We start from the raw sequence: 9,974 nt of genomic DNA on the forward strand, positions 1-9,974 counted from the left end.
CAGCTTGCCTTCAGAAGTTAAAGTGAAAGTGAAACTCCAACAATGGAAGCTTTTAAGAGATTGGACAACCATTTGTCTGAGATGATTGTAGGGTCACCTGCCTGAGCTAGGGGTTGGACTGGAAGACCTTCCAAGGTCCCTTCCAACTCTGTTATTCTGAAATAATTGGAGAATTCTACTCAGTTCAAAGTTCATCTGATGAAGACAATAGCTGTGACCGGTGGAAACAGCAGATAATTATGTTCAGCGAAGGCATTCAAAATATCCAAAGACATTATTAATAGGGTATATCTCTAACAGACGGTGGGACCCTGAACGTAACACGATTTCATATTCTTGTTTGACTTATTATTATTTATTTATTTATTTATTTATTTATTTATTTATTTAATTTTTATACCACCCTTCTCCCAAAGGACTCAGGGCGGTGTACAGCCAAAATAGAAACAGAATATATACAGTTAAAACAACATTTAAAACATAGCAAATTGTAAAGGCTGATAGTGAAAAATTTAAATTTAAAATTTTAAAATATTAAGAAAACCCAATTAAAATTTAACGCTATTATGCCAGTCCCGCTTGAATGAATAAATATGTTTTAAGCTCACGATGGAAGGTCCGAAGATCAGGCACTTGACGCAGGTCAGGGGGAAGTTCATTCCAGAGCGTCACTGCCCCCATAGAGAAGGCCCTACTCCTGGGGGCCGCCAGCCGACACTGTTTGGCGGACGGCACCCTGAGGAGACCCTCTCTGTGAGAGCGTACGGGTCAGTGGGAGGCCAAGGGTAACAGCAGGCGGTCTCGTAAGTACCCGGGTCCTAAGCCATGGAGCGCTTTAAAGATGGTAACCAAAATCTTGAAGCGCACCCGAAAAACCACAGGAAGCCAGTGCAGACTACGGAGCAGTGATGTCACGTGAGCCATGAGCTCCTGTTACTACCGCGCAGCCACATTCTGGACTAACTGTAGCCTCGGTGCACCTCAAGGCAGCCCATGTAGAGAGCATTGCAGTAATCCAACCTAGACGTAACCAGAGCGTGAGTGACCGTGCATAAGGCATCCCGGTCAAGGAAGGGACGAACTGGCAGACCAAGCGAACTTGGTAAAGGCCCTCCTGGAGAGCCGCCAGATGTTCATCAAAGGACAGCCGCCCATCCAGGAGGACGCCCAGTTGCGAACCACCTCCTTGGAGCCACTAACCGCTTCAACAGTCAGCTGCGGATGCAGCTGACTGTACCGGGTGCCAGCATCCACAGCCACTCTCCTTGGAGGATTGAGCTTGAGTCTGTTTCTCCCCATCCAGACCCGTACAGCTTCCAGGCACCGGGACAGCACTTCGACTGCTTGGGGTGGTCCGGGTGGAAAAAGTACAGCTGAGTATCATCAGCATTACAGATGATAACTCACCCGAAACCACTGATGACCTCACCCAGCGGTTTATAGATGTTGAACAGGGTAGGCGAGAATCGACCCTGAGGCACCCACAAGTGAGGCGCCTCGAGGGACTGCCCCCTGTCACCTGCATCTGCGACCGTCAGAGAGATAGAAGGAGAACCACCGATAAACGGTGCCCCCACTCCCAATCCCTCCAACCGCGCAGCAGGATACCATGGTCGATGGTATCAAAAGCCGCTGAGATCTAATAGGACCAAGGCAGAGGAGCAACTCCTGTCCCTGGCCCTCCAGAGGTCATCCACCAGCGACCAAAGCCGTCTCCGTGCTATAACCGGTCGGAAGCCGGACTGGAATGGGTCTAGATAGACAGCTTCCTCCAGGTGCCGGGGAGCTGCCATGCAACCATTTCACAACCTTCGCCACAAAGCGAAGGTTGGAGACTGGACGATAATTTCCCAAAATAGCTGGGTCCAGGGAGGGCTTCTTGAGGAGAGGTCTCACCACCGCCTCTTTCAAGGCGGCGGGAAAAACCCCTTCCACCAAAGAAGGATTTATAATCCCCTGGAGCCAGCCTCGTGTCACTTCCTGAGCAGCCAGCACTAACCAGGAAGGACACGGGTCCAGTAAACATGTAGTTGCATGTAACCTCCCCAGCAACCTGTCCACATCCTCGAGAGCCACAGAATCAAACTCATCCCAAATAACCTCAACAAGACGCGTCACTGTCATCTCGGTTGGATCATCGCAATCCTGGTCCAAACTATCCCGAAGTTGAACGATTTTATCGTATAGATAACCGTTAAACTCCTCAGCTCATCCCTGCAAGGGGTCATCCCGTCCCTCTTGATGAAGGAGGGAACGGGTCACCCGAAACAAGGCGGCCGGGCGGTTATCTGCCGATGCAATGGGGGTGGAAACGTAGGAATGCTTCGCCTCCCTCATTGCCACTAGGTAGGTCCTAATAAAGGACCTCACTAGTGTCCGATCAGCCTCGGAACGGCTAGACCTCCAAGGACTCTCTAGGTGTCTTCTCTGGCGTTTCATCTCTCTCAGCTCCTCGGAAAACCAGGGAGCCAATTGAGATCTACGCCGGGTCAGAGGCCGCAAAGGCACGACACGGTCCAAAGCCCCAGCCGTGGCCCGTTCCCAGGCCGCAACTAATTCTTCAGTCGTGCCGTGGGTAAGATCCTCAGGAAACAGCCCAAGCTCCATCAGGAACCTCTCTGGGTCCATCAGGCGCCTGGGATGGAACCAATGCATTGGCTCCGTCTCCCTGTGGTGGTGAGCGGCGGTCCGAAAGTCTAGGCGAAGAAGAAAATGATCTGACCATGACACCGGTTCCTTCACTATATCTCCTAAATCCAGATCATTTACCCACTGACCAGAGATAAAAATCAGGTCTAGCGTGCCTCCCCCGATGTGTGTAGGGCCATCAGTTACTTGAATCAGGTCCAAGGCCATCATGAGGCCTGGAACTCCTGAACCACCGTTGACGACAAGCCGGCCGATGGCAAGTTGAAATCCCCCAAGACCAAATGTCTGGGAATCTCAACCGCCACGCCAGCAAGCACCTCTAGTAGCTCAGGTAGGGCTGTAGTCACGCAGCAAGGAGCCAGGTACGTGATCAACAGCCCCATCTGATTCCGATGGCCCCACTTCACAAGGAGGGATTCACAGCCAGCTATCTGAGGAACAGTGGACTCCCTCGGCTCCAGACTTTCTTTAATCACAACTGCCACCCCCCCACCCCTACCTTGGGCCCTCGGCTGATGGAATGCCCGGAAACCCGGAGGGCACAGTTCAACCAGGGGTACACCCCCTTCTGTGCCCAACCAGGTCTCCGTAATGCCCATAAAGTCCGCGGACTCCCTCTGAATAAGGTCACAAATCAGGGGAGCCTTATTAACCACGGACCGGGCATTGCAAAGCATCAGCCGAAGACCCAAGCTCTGAGGGTCTTGACCATCCAGGGAACGAGTGAGTACTGAGGGGCCGGAGCACGTGATCGCTTTTAAACATCGAACACGTGCTCCTGAAGAACGATACGGCCCCCTGCCTCCGCCATATCTGCCCCTCCCACTTACCGTACAGATGGAATAACATTCTCTGCTCTGCACAATCCCCTCCCCCCTGTCTTCGGACCAACTAAAATAGTGTCGTGAGCACACGCTGGGACTGGACATACCCTCCCCGACGGGTTACTCCCCCTACCCGTCAATCCCCTCCCCCCCTTAAAAACTCCTTGTTTAAAAACCTATTAAAAAAACCCCCACAGATTCTTCTTCGATGCATGCCACCTCTCTGGGTCCCAAGACCCTTCATTAAGGTAGGCCCTCGATAAAGCAGAGGGCCACTCCTGCGAGGCGGGGGAACCTCGCAGCCGTAAGAGCTCAAGCGCCAAGTAACTCATAGAAAGTTCAGATAACAGCGGAAGAAAAGGGTATCCCAAGCCGGCAAGATCACTACAGGTATAATAAAAACCGACCCCACTGTCTGTATAAGGTGTATTCAAATGGGGATCGAACTGTCCGAAGTCCACTGATGGAATTAGCGGACCGGTACACCGCTCCCAGGCAATCACCATAAGGAACGACCATATTCGAAGTTAACTACGTCAAACAGTTAACAATTAGGTCTGCAATGCCGCTGATGACAGATATAGCGGCAGATATCGTTAACTTAACGTCAGCCATAATCTAGGCCATTAAAGCCTGGCATGGTAAAAGGCCATCAATGTCGTTCCCGCTAAGATGATAATCCCGCTGATGTCCTTCGCGGTGAGGTGAGTACCGTTTGCCAAAAAACCGTCCAAGAAACCGTCCAAGCCACCAATTTCATGTCTAAAGTCTCTTCCAGTAATGAAACTATTTTTGTCCAACCCAGAAAATGTCCAGCAAGTGAATGGCAGTTCAAATCTCTGGAGAAACAGCAAACACCTTGATATACCGTGTAACCCCATAACAAAGAAGGAATTGGGAGGTGCAAAACTGATTGTAGGGAGATTTGACGCCATGAAGGTTGTTCAAAACTGAAGAGATTAAGAAAGTCTAAAATTAAAAAGCTGCTGGTGTTTAAAGCCACTGGAGCAAACACAGCTCTGAATCACAAAAATCACACAGTTCAAAACAAACTTTATTTCTTTATTCATCTAAATTAAAGGATTGTCCATCTCACAAAGGAAGAGATTTTGGATTATCTGCAACGAAACTAAAATGCAGGTAACCCTTGACTTGCGACCACAAAAGACCAAAATTTAGGTTGCTAAGCGAGATGGTTCTTAAGTGAGTTCTGCCCCATTTTATGACCTTTCTTGCCACCATTATTAAGTGAATCTCTAGAGTGGAATTAAGAAGAAACTTCCTAACAGTGAGATCAATTAACCAGTGGAATAGCTTGGCTTCAGAAATCATGGGTGCTTCATCACTGGAGGTTTTTAAGAAGAAACTAGACAGCCACTTTTCTGAAATGCTATAGGTTCTCCTGCTTGAGCAGGGGGCGGGACTAGAAGACCTTCATTCCATTCCATTCCATTCCATTCCATTCTATATAATCTATTCCTGCCCAGGCAGGAAACCCTACACCACTTCAGTATATCGTATCTCATATATCTCATAATAAAATAATAAAAAATAATCATAATAAAATAATAATATCAAATAATCATAATAAAAATATATAAAATAAAATAAAATAATCATAATAAAAATAATAAAAAAACCAAGCTCAGTGGCAGACTTAGCCAATCAAAGAATAAAGTTGATCAGCCTTAATCTTGGGTAGGTTCTTTGGACAACTAGCAGGTTGAGGGTGACCCCTAGGTGACCCCTAGCTTTCCTCCCCATGATATCGCGAATGTTATCAAGGGGGTTATCAAGGGGATAATCCTCCATATCTCATCCTAACTATTTTAGGAAGAAAGAGGACCCTTGGCTTATGATATCACCTGTCCCACATGAGAACATAATGCTGCGATGTCACAGCGCTATGGCCCTGGGGCCATTGTGGGGAAGATATATAAAGGCAACAGGGATGAGAGTGGAGCTGTGCAGAGTTGAGGAGAGGACAGTGGAGGATAGTTTAGTGGAGGTGTTTTGAGAGGAGCAGAAAGGAGTGGAGGAGATAAGAGCAGAATGGAGCTAAGAGCAAAGCAGAGCAGAGTGGATGATATAAAAGCAGAGAGAGCGAAGCGGAGTAGAGGAGACAAAAGTAGAGTAGAGCAGACCGGAGGAGATAACGACAGAACAGATCGGAACTGTGTGGATGAGATAAGAACGGAAAAGAGCGGAGCTGAGTGGATGATAGATAATAGAAATAAATAAAAGAGAGAAAGAAAGAAAGAGAAACAAAAGGAAAGGAAAGGAAAGGACAAAGAAAGAAAGGTAGAGAGAGAGAGAAAAAAAGAAAGAAAGAAAGAAAGAAAGAAAGAAAGAAAGAAAGAAAGAAAGAAAGAAAGAAAGAAAGATGGGAGCACCAAGCACCGCTCCTTTCAACCTGGAGTTGCAAATCTCCTACTTTCTTGATAGGATCTCCTTCCAGTTCCAACACTCACTCTCCACGACAGGATGGATCATATGCTGAAAAAGTTGCCGTACCTGAAGAAGGACAGCAAGGAGTCCCGTCCACAGATCAATGCATCGGTGGGGCAACCAGGAAGTCCTCTTCTCTGACTCCCATCCATCCAGTTCCTCAGCCACTCAGCGAACCACGCAGGTCTTGTCTTGGATTGTGACATATTCCCCAGTTCCATTGGAGGTCAGGAAGAAAGTTCAGCCTCCAGGGCTGGTGCTGCCTGATTTCACCCAGAAGACTACTGTCAGGATTGCTCCGAAGCCTCATCAGAGGGAGATAAAGCCTGGCCTGAAAGAGCCCCCTCCCTTGCCAAGGAGGCCCGAGGGGGAAAGGCCTCAGGGGAGTAAACCCACTTGAGGCACCATTCAGCCTTTGTTCCAAGTGGAAACCAGGATGGATTGTATGCTGAAAAAGTTGCCCTACCTGAAGAAGGACAGCAAGGAGTCCGGTCCAGAGATCAAAAATAATGACCTGCATTGGTGGGGCAACCTGGAAGTCCTCTTCTCTGACTCCCATCCATCCAGTTCCTCAGCCACTCAGCGAACCACGCAGGTCTTGCCTTGGATTGTGACATATTCCCCAGTTCCATTGGAGGTCAGGAAGAAAGTTCAGCCTCCAGGGCTGGTGCTGCCTGATTTCACCCAGAAGACTACTGTCAGAATGCCTCCGAAGCCTCATCAGAGGGAGATAAAGCCTGGCCTGAAAGAGCCCCCTCCCTTGCCAAGGAGGCCCGAGGGGGAAAGGCCTCAGGGGAGTAAACCCACTTGAGGCACCATTCAGCCTTTGTTCCAAGTGGAAACCAGGATGGATTGTATGCTGAAAATGTTGCCCTACCTGAAGAAGGACAGCAAGGAGTCCGGTCCAGAGATCAAAAATAATGACTTGCATTGGTGGGGCAACCAGGAAGTCCTCTTCTCTGACTCCCATCCATCCAGTTCCTCAGCCACTCAGCGAACCACGCAGGTCTTGCCTTGGATTGTGACATATTCCCCAGTTCCATTGGAGGTCAGGAAGAAAGTTCAGCCTCCAGGGCTGGTGCCGCCTGATTTCACCCAGAAGACTACTGTCAGAATGCCTCCGAAGCCTCATCAGAAGGAGATAAAGCCTGGCCTGAAAGAGCACCCTCCCTTGCCAAGGAGGCCCGAGGGGGAAAGGCCTCAGGGGAGTAAACCCACTTGAGGCACCATTCAGCCTTTGTTCCAAGTGGAAACCAGGATGGATTGTATGCTGAAAAAGTTGCCCTATCTGAAGAAGAAGGACAGCAAGGAGTCCGGTCCAGAGATCAAAAATAATGACCTGCATTGGTGGGGCAACCAGGAAGTCCTCTTCTCTGACTCTCATCCATCCAGTACTTCAGCCACTCAGCGAACCATGCAGGCCTTCCCCAGTTCCATTGGACGTCAGGAAGAAGGTTCAGCCTCCAGCGCTGGTTCTGCCTGATTTTCCCCAGAAGACTACTGTCAGGACGCCTCCGAGGCCTCCTCAGACGGAGATCAAAAAGAGCCCCCTGAAAGAGCCCCCTCCCTTGCCAAGGAGGCCTGAGAGGGAAAGGCCTCTGATTGTGAAGTCTTCCCAGTTCCATTGGAGGTCAGGAAGAAGGTTCAGCCTCAAGTACTGGTGCTGCCTGATTTGGCTCTGAAAACTACTGTCAGGACACCTGGCCTGAAAGAGCCCACACCCTTGCCAAGGAGGCCTGAGAAGGAAAGGCCTCTTATTGTGAAGTCTTCCCTAGTTCCATTGGAAGTCAGGGAGAAGGTTCAGCCTCCAGAGCTGGTGCTGCCTGATTTGGCCCAGAAGACTACTGTCATGATCTCCTCTCCAAAGTCATCAGGAAGATCTCTGAGACCAAGCAATAATAGTTTAATAAATAAATAAATAAATAAAAATGTCAAATTTCTCTTTCTGTGAATAATTTTTCTAAACCTGTTTGAAGAACTTTGATTCACTCTTGCTTGTAACCACTACTGAATTTTGCTTTTAGAATATTTGATTAAGATTTCATATCAGACAATGTGCAGAATAATATTGAAATAGAAACAAGGGCGGTATATATTTACATGGAAGAAAAGTATTTCCAACTCTTCTCTTAACCGGATCTGGAAACATATACATAGAGGGGTGGGGAGAGAGAGGGCATACAAAACATTTGATAGACCAATTCTCCAATACAGCTCATCTGTCTGGAACCCGCACTGCATATCGGACATTAATACAATTGAGAAAGTCCAGAGTTATTTCACAAGAAGAGTCCTCCACTCCTCTGCTTGCAACAGAATACCTTATGCCGCCAGGCTTGAAATTTTGGGTTTAGACATGTTAGAACTACGCCGCCTTCGGTTTGACCTAAGCGTAGTACATAAAATTATCTGCTACAACATTCTAACTGTCAAAGACTACTTCGGCTTCAACCGCAACAATACATGAGCACACAATAGATACAAGCTTAAGGTAAACCGCTCCAACTCAATTGCAAGAAGTACGACTTCAGCAACAGAGTGGTCAATGTCTGGAATGCACTACCTGACTCTGTGGTTTCTTCCCCAAACCCCGAAAACTTTAACCTTAGATTGTCTACCGTAGACCTCACCTTGTTCCTAAGAGGGCTGTGCATAAGCGCGCCAACGTGCCTACTGTCCTACTGTCCCCATTTATTCGTATCAACTTCATGTATTCATAATGTTTATATGTATATCTGTCAGAAATGCTTGCCTAAATAAATAAATAAATAAATAAATAAATAAATAAATAAATAAATAAATTTAAAAATCTTAATTTTAATGGCAAAATCTCACTGGGAGGCCTTGCCGAAATATCTAGTAGTCAGATTAAAATATGAAGAAATATCTCCATCTATTCCTTTTCTGTTATGATAATTAGCTGTTCTACCAGTGTTAATAGAATGGATCACATAGGTACAGTGCCAATCTCTAGGAAGCATAGACATCCTATATGAAGGGGTCTTGGCCAATTGCATTGAATAGATGGGTGAATAATAGTTCTAAAAGCAGAAGCTATAGTAGAACAAAGCAGCTAACCGGGGATCACATCCGTGAGCTATTTGAGAAAGGAGAGGTACTGCCTCCATTTCATTTTCATCCCTGATCAAAGTTCCTACCTAGTGAGTTTTCTGGCAGGCTCCAGTGACGTCACCCTCCTGCTGGGTGCTGTAACAGAGCACTCCGTGTTAGAAGATTGTAAAAGTCAGTGAAACAGAAAATAAATCACTGTTCACTGAGCTTAGCATAACCTCTGGGTGAAAGAGGTTATCAGAGTTGTGGGAGAGTGGCAGGTCTGACAGGGGGTTTGCTCTCAAGAGCGAATTTTCCTGGATTTATGACCCCACCGAATTCCACTCCCTGCAACTTCAGCACGCTCCTGTTTTTATCAGGAAAAAGGAGAGGGAATGTCGCTTCTGCTCTAAAGGACTTATTAAATTGATTGATATTCTAAGCAGACGGAATTTCTGGCGTTCGATTTTTGATGTAGAATCAGCACGGCAAGTACCGACTCCCTTTTTGAAACTTGAAACCTTTCTTTGTCTTTGATTAATTGACTTTTAAAATGGCGTCTGAAAGTGAAAGTAAAAATTTTTTAGTACGATGAAGCAGCGTTATTTGTGGATTGTTACAAATGGAGTTTTTATACTGAAAGGAGGAAGGAGAGTTATTAAGTTTGAATTCCTGATTCTTTTGAAGACAGAATGGCAGCTAAACCTTTAAAGCCTTCTGGAAGAAGGGGATCTGAACCAAGTCTTGAGGAAATATTGAAAGAACAATTAAAACTTTCTGAAGATAGGCAAAAAGAGATGATGGAGAATTTTAATGCAAAAATAAGAGAAGATATTCTCATGGCAGTTCAAGGACTGAGTAAAAAAATTGAGGGATTGGAAGTGGAAATGCAACAGATCTCTCAGTCAAATAAGCATTTAGAAGACGAAATGAAAGGTGTTCAGAAAAAAGTGGATCAAAATGAAGATCAGGTTGTGATATTACAAGATAAACTTATGGAAG

The sequence above is a fragment of the Ahaetulla prasina genome, chromosome 8, assembly GCF_028640845.1.
Source record: "Ahaetulla prasina isolate Xishuangbanna chromosome 8, ASM2864084v1, whole genome shotgun sequence".
NCBI lineage: Eukaryota > Metazoa > Chordata > Lepidosauria > Squamata > Colubridae > Ahaetulla > Ahaetulla prasina.